Raw genomic sequence first — 8,117 nt, 5'->3', positions numbered from 1 at the left:
GGTCAACTCTGCAGCCTCTATAACACATTTAGAAAAAAATGTAATTTTTTTCAGATAAAGTAATTTTGAGAATTGCTAGGCATTAGGAAGCATTATTTTTAAACAGAGCGTAAATTCTGTGGCAGGGCCATCTGTGTCCAGCAACAGTATGCCACCCACCCTGTGCCCAAATGCACTGGCTAAGACGGTAAGTGCCTGGGCCAGATCAACAGAAAGTTGGGGCCAATGGATGGAAGTGACAGCCAAGCTTAAGATCTGCAAGACAATAGCATTAAGGAGGAGTGTGGATGTCTGGGGATTATTAGAGCTGTGTGTTGAGCCTGTTAAGCCTGCGAGAACCTGGCAGAGATGCTGTGTTCTCTGCCTTCAATATGTGGCTTTCACAGAGTGCTTGACAAATGTGCCATAAAAACATAATACATAGTACTGCTGCACAGTGTTGAAAATGAATCCAAGATAGACAGTCTTTCCCTGCTGACATCAAAACTTTTTCTGACATGGTAGAAAATCTAATAACACTTTTGAACAGCCAACGTCTCTCTCCTCACTCTATCAACACTCTGGGATGCTCTACCCAATAAGGTAGTCACATGTTTCTATCTATACTTGCACTACCTATGGCTAGAGGAAAGTTAAAATTCAGATATTCCATTGCACCAGCCACATTTCACCAATGTCCAATATGTGTCTAATGAGCACAGTGCAGAATGATGCAGATCCTATTTCTCCACAAAGTCCTACACTGGTCATCCTTAATTCCATGAGATTACCTTTCGGTATGATTTACAGTATACAACAAATAGGCAACCATTTTTTTACTTATTGATATTATAAAAGAATGAGAAGGTCATTGGGACTAGGAAGAAATGATTCAGCCTATATCATAGCGCAGCAATTTTTTTTTTCAGTTATCCCTGCAGGATGTCAAGGAGAATTTTATCAGGAAATCTTCAAGATGAACTAATGTTGAAAATAACAGTTTAGATTTAAAAAGAATATCTAGTAAATTAAATGAACTTTTTATTATCCAACAGTATTTCATTAATGTTTTTATTTGTGAGTTTACTAAAATAATGTGATATTGTTAAAATAAATAAAATAATTACAATGCCAAGTTCACTCACATATTTTATGTATTAATCATCTCCATCTTAATTGCAGCTTTGCTTAAAAGCTTCTCATCTTATGACACATTGGTCTGACAATCACAATGTCAGTTAAAAATAAAAACTTTTAAATTTAATTTTCAATTTTTCCAAAGCTAGTAAAGTAGAATATTGTCTTGGGCCAGGTAGTGTCTGGGAGCCACAGGTGAGTTACTTGCAATCAGAAGGTGAAACAGCTGATTCTCTGCAGCATGGTATAATGCTAAGATGGAGCAAGAAAGAGTCAGCTCCCTTCCCATTAACACAGGTCTTAGCTGTCCTATAATAATAATGTAACAAAAGGCATAAAAATTGTGTATGTTTGGAGTTTACTCTGAATTAAATCTCTCAGAATGAGGATTCCAAAGACCAAGGAAGAACTACCTGTATTTATGCTGAAGTATGGATAGCCATGTGAAGAAGGACTGGACAGAAAGCAAGGATTCCAACAATACTGAAAAAAGTGGCCTCTCAACTGTGGTATTCTCCTAGGGTCCATGGAGAACTTTGTAGAATAAAATTCTTCTTCACTTACCGCCCAATTACATTAAGAAAGCTGGGAGAATTCAGTCATGTTTTTAGGTTCTCTAGTTATTTTTTGCTGGAAAGAGGCTTTACTGCTTATAGTCTGATTTGGGGAGCAGAAATTCCAGCTTCTGTGACTTGTGGGGGCTATGGGGGTTGGAGGAGAAAGATAAAGGAAAACATTGCTTCTGAAGATTTCACCTGGTGGTATCACATTCTGAGTCTCAACAGTACATAAATGTATCTTCAATGTGCAATAGTTTCAGTTTACAGTGTGTTCATGGACATGTATGTATTCATATGATATCAAGGGAGCACTTACACACACACATACATATACACACACACGCTTTTACTTATACAAGTAGGCTTTGAAATTGTGCCAAAACATATCAAATGAAGAATATTGGTAATCTGTAATCTCATATTCACTTTTTTCTTTACTTAAAGTATTTATTTCTTTAAGCAGATTTTTTTAACCATTAAGAATCTTGACAGATTGTGCCTGCCAGAAAACCAAGTAGGCTTCCCACAGACCTCCCCCCCGCCCCCCCCCTACACATCCCTAGACCCAATTCTCATTCCTAGTGCTGCAAGAGAAACCAGTTACGTCTTTCCTTCCCCACTGGCCCTATTGCCTATGAATTTCACAGACCTTCCACCCTCCTAACCTCGGCCCCCATTGCTGTATCTCTGTCCCCAACTCCAGCAGACACCTCCTGCTAAACCATAAGACATGCATACTAGAAAAACAGGTAGGCTGCTTGCAGACCTTCTTCTCTTTCTCTGTTCTTCCAGACCCAATACCCCAGTCTTGTTGTAACAGAACACCAGCTTCAGCCTTTCCTCAGATTTGCCCACATCTCCTGGGGCATCCCCATAAACCATCTTGTTGCGAGCAGCGTGATCGTCTCGCCAGCAAGAACGCACACGGACAACAGGATCCTTCTGCAGCAGGCTTTATTACATGAAAGGAGGAAGACGCCGAGCCCTGAAGTGGCGCTGTTTATATAAGCCCTGGTTGCACCTAAGTGATGTGAAGTGACGTGTCATACCCTGATTGGCTGCTCACTCATCACCCTGTCTGACGACCCGGGCTCGGGCAGTGGCTTGGCGCGCTTTCGCAACTCGCACATGCGCTCTAGAGGTTCTTTACAGTTCTGAGGGCAGATGTCAGCGCCATTAGATAGGGTCTGAATCTCAGCTCTCCACATCTCCCCCTTTTTTGTTTTAAATATAGCAAGTCTCCTTCCGCCGACGAGGTGCTGTGCCAATTTATTTGAGAGCATTACCAACATCTGAGCCTGGTGGAAGGCAATGCTCAGCCCTTACCTGTCATTGGAGCAACCTCCTCACAGCGAGGCTGTCCTGTCTTAGGTGGGCGGAGACTTATTTGCACTCTTCCGTCACTGACTTTCCAGACCGTTTGATTTTTATACTCATGAGGAGACAACATGGAATCGCACCCATCCCCGTGCAATGGGAACACGTCCCCGGGAGTGCAAGGGCTGCTAATCCAGTCTCATCCAATTTTGTGGCACTACAACTATAAAGGCAGAGGTAACTTTGCTGTTTATCATTCTTTTAACATGGAAAGCCAAACCTCGGGAGACAAGCCTTGCTCTAGGGCTGCTAGTGCTTGTGCGATCACCACCTTGTCACGTTTTTGTTGGGTTTTGAGTTTGCAGAACAACCAGAGTAAAAACACTAAGCCACAACATAATGCTGCACCAAACATTCCAACCCCACCCATTCTTTAAAATAAGAAAAGGTGGAAGAAACCCAGGATAATAAGCCATCTGTGAGCGATAAATCCACTCGAGTAGAATTAGTGGTCACCACTGCCACCCTTAGTTCTTCAAGTAGTTGCAGGTATATTCGTTGAAAGATCATCTTCAGCTGCCACGAGCTTTCGCGTGAGGCGCTCCGGTACCCAGAATGGATTGTTTTCTTCCTGTGGGAAAACACAGACAGCTCCCCTGGATCTTATTAAGATAGGATCCGGGCCTTTCCATTGACCAGTCAAGACATCCTTCCATTTGACCATTTCCTTAGGCCTATCAGGCTCTAAGCAGTGGCGATCAGCCGCCGAGTGGCCCTGACTGACCAAATTTAAAAAATTGAGAGTAAAGAGTGCCAAGGAAACAGTCACTTGTGGCATTGAGGGCAGAGCCTCCTCGACTCCCCCTTTTTGTTTTATTAAGTAGGATTTTAGAGTGCCATGAGCATGTTTAATAATACCCTGTCCCTGAGGGTTATATGGGAGACCCGTTAGGTGGGTCACTCCCATTTGATGACAAAACTGTCCAAATTTCTGAGAAGTATAGGCTGGCCCATTGTCAGTTTTCAGAATTTTGGGCTTTTCCCAGGCACTCCATGCCTCCAGACAATGTTGAATAACATGGGCTGCCTTTTTTCCAGTCAGGGGAGAAGCAAACATAACTCCAGAGCAAGTATCAATGGAAACATGCAAATATTGAAGTTTACCAAAAGATGAAATGTGAGTAACATCCATCTGCCACACTTGTAGCGGACGGATTCCTCTGGGATTAATCCCAACATGAGGCATAGGTAAGAACTGACAACAATTTTGACATTGGGTTACAATATCTCTAGCTTCCTTTCTAGTTATGTCAAATCGATGACGCAGTGTTTCAGCTGTCAAATAAAATTTCTTATGAAACTCTTTAGCCAATTCCAAATTTGAGAAGAGGGCAAATACAATCATCTTTGTGGCTCGATCTGCCAGGTCATTTCCATGGGACATGGGTCCCGGTAGACCTGAGTGAGCCCTAATATGTGTAATAAAAACAGGGGATTTTCTGATAATTAAGGCAAACTGAATTTTTTGAAAAATTTTTGCAAGCTTGCTAGATGCCTTGATCACTCCAGCAGCCTCTAAGATTTTGGTTGCATTTACCACATAACTAGAATCAGAAACAATATTCTTGGGTGGTTATTGCTTTGTAATATGGCTGCTGCCAGGCCGGCGTTGGTAAGTGGGCCTCCGAGTCCTCGGCAAACTTTTATCCAATCTGTTAGTCCTTTGCTCTTTCTGGGGGTAATGACTGCCTTGCATTCTGGTGAAGCATTCTCATACACCAGTTGCTCTATCATTGGTTGGACCCTTTCCGGGTCTCCAAATATTCTGCCTGCTGCGTCTGTTATTCTGGCCACAAATTTTGGGAATGACTCCTGAGGACCCTGGATAATTTTTGTTAAATGGCCGTTGGTCCCACCCTTCTTTGAAAGGGCCTTCCATGCTTTAATTGCAGCAGCAGATATTTGGCTGTATGCTCCCCAATCATAATCTGTCTGTTGCTGAACAGTGGACCTTGTCCTGTTAGGAGCTCAAATGTCCAGCTTCGTTGATTGTCTTTTGCATTGGCATTAGCCCTATCTTGGGATTGACAGGCATCATGCCATAAGGCTTTCCATTCCAAATACACTCCCATATTAGGGAGGGCAGCTTTCACTACAGTCTGCCAATCATTTGGGGTCATTGCTGTAGAGCCTAGCCTCTCAAGCTGCATAATTGTGAAATTAGCATCCACCCCGTACTTATTAACTGACTTTGCCAGTTCCTTGACTAGAGGGTAATCTATAGGTACGTGGACACGGCATCCCTCCACATCTTCAAATACTGGAAAAGTCTGAAAAATTTTGTGTCTATCTTTTGTTGAAAAGAAGGAATCAGGACAGTGCCTCCCGGTGTAGGGTGGAGGAGCACTAGAGAAAACGGGAGAGGCCGACTGAGAAACTGCGCCCTTCCTGTTCCTCATACTACTTTGCTTCCGATACAACAGTAGTGGCCGCTCATCCGGATGGTATCGTTCTTCCTCATAGCGGGCTGCTTCCCCCTCTAAGTCCTCTTCCTCAGAGGGATTCAGCTGCTCAGATTCAGAGCTATCAAGCCCCAAAGCCTCCAATTCTTTTATCGGATAAAGAGGCTTTTCTTTTGGGTTTCTCCTTCCCTTTTCACCTTTCTCTCCCAGGGCGTCTTTTCCCTTACCTCTCGCTCCTGTGGCTTTAACATCCGCAGAAGGGCCTTTTTTCTTAGAGACGTCTCTATTTCTATCCACTGGGGCCCCTAATCTTTTGTCATGTTCTGTTTCTGACATGCTGTCTTGTATCTCCTCTAACACTCCCTTAGTGCCTACTCTTAGCTTTTTGTTAATCTCTTCACTTCCAAAGTCGCCCTCAAGCTTGTACGAAACCAAAAGAAAGAGGACGAGGGCAACGGTCACAACAGGGAAAGCAATAAGGGCTTCTGCTAGCTGAAGTGAAAGATGAGATAAATCAAGACCAAACATGCCTCTCAGAACTAACCTCGATGCTGCAGTTCTGAATCCTCCCCACAAACAGGGGTCTTCTCGGCACCGGCGATTGCAGGCTCCCTGCTTCCCGGGTGGTTCAGTCCCGGTTTTTGGCACCAGATGTTGCGAGCCGCGTGATCGTCTTGCCAGCAAGAACACACACGGACAACAGGATCCTTCTGCAGCACGCTTTATTATATGAAAGGAGGAAGACGCCGAGCCCCGAAGTGGCGCTGTTTATATAAGCCCTGGTCGCACCTAAGTGATGTGAAGTGACATGTCATACCCTGATTGGCTGTTCACACATCACCCCATCTGACGGCCCTGGCTCGGGCAGTGGCTTGGCGCGCTTTCGCAACTCGCACATGCGCTCTAGAGGTTCTTTACAGTTCTGAGGGCAGATGTCAGCGCCATTAGATAGGGTCTGAATCTCAGCTCTCCACACCATCTCCTTTTATTTCCTCCCTCAACCTGTTGATTTGTCTGAGACCCCAACTCCATCAGGCATGCCCTGCTAGCCCAAGGGCCACTCTTCCCAGGACAACAAGTAGGCAGCAAAAACAGGAGGACTCACATCTCTCCCAATGCTCATGATATCTTATCCCTTGAATCTCATTTCCAGCCCTATAGCAGGAAATCTGTTGTGATATACCTATCTGCTCTGACCTCATCCTCAAGGAATCACAAAGACCTTCTCCATCAACTTTCCATCTCCCAAGTCATCCCAGTATCTCAACCTCCAACAACAGCAGTCATTCCCTATAAACACACCATCTGAGCAGGCCAGGAAAACAGGCAACAACCAGCTATCACACTCTCTGAAAATACAGAAAAGGGAAAAAAATACCAAGGAACAGAACATCCATTCAACAAAATCATGAAAGTAAAATTTCCTAACCTAAAGAAAGGGATGCCTATAAAGGTACCAGAAGCATACAGAGCATCAAATATATTAGACTAAAAAAAGTCCTCTCACCACATAATAATCAAAACATTAATCATACAGAACAAAGAGAATATTAAAAGATGAAAAGGAAAAAGATCAAGTACCATATAAAGACAGACCCATTTAAATTACGCCTGACTTCTCAAAGGATAGACTCTGAAAACTGAAAGGTCCTGGAAAGATGAGCTGCAGAATCTAAGAGAACAAAGATGCCAGCCAAGACTTCTAATAAAACTTTCAATCAGTATATATGGAGAAAATGTCAAATTTCGACAATTTCTGTCTACAAATCCAGTACTACAGAAAGTATTAGAAGGAAAATTCCAACTTAAGGAGGTTATCTACAACTCAGAAAACCACCACCACCATAAACAACAAAAACAACAACAAAATAACAGCAATCAACAATCTTGGGTCATTGATATATCTCAATACCAATGGTCTCATTTTCCAAATAAAAACATACAGACTAACAAAGTGGGATGGGAAAATGGGATTCATCTTTATCCTGCTTCCAAGAAACACACCTCAACATCAAGGAAAGATAAGGTAAAGTATAAGAGGAAAATATTCCAAGCAAATGGACCCAGGAAACAAGCTATAAATGTTTTAATATCTAACAAAATAGACTTTAAACCAAAACTAATCAAAAGAAATGAGGAGAGGTAGTTCATGTTCAGCAAGGAAAAATCCACCAACACAACATTTCAATTATTAACACCTACGCCTCAAACACAGGGGCACTTAAGTTTGTAAAAGAAACACTGCTACAGCTTAAAGCACATATTGACCTTTGCACATTTATAATGTGAGACTTCAATACCACGCTATCACCAGTGGACAGGTCACCTAAACAAAAACTAAACGGAAAAATACTGGAGCCAACAAATGTGATCAGCTCAGTGGACCTGATGGACATTTACAGGATATTTCGCCCAAAAAATATACCTTCTTTTCAGCACCTCATGGAACTTTTCCCCATATTTACCACTTACTCAAACACAAAGCAAGTTTCAACAGATACAAAAAAATTGAAATAAGTCCCTGCAACCTATCAAACAACCAATCAGACAACCGTGGATTAAAGCTGGATATGAACAACAACAGTAACAAAAACAACAAAAAGTTTACAAACTCAGAGAAACTGAAAAATTGTCTATAATACAATAAAAAGTAGATCAAAAC

Source organism: Meriones unguiculatus, chromosome 12 (genome assembly GCF_030254825.1).
Source record: "Meriones unguiculatus strain TT.TT164.6M chromosome 12, Bangor_MerUng_6.1, whole genome shotgun sequence".
NCBI classification, from domain to species: Eukaryota; Metazoa; Chordata; class Mammalia; order Rodentia; family Muridae; genus Meriones; species Meriones unguiculatus.
The sequence above is the reverse complement of the archived record's forward strand: the minus strand, read 5'-3'. Positions refer to the sequence as shown.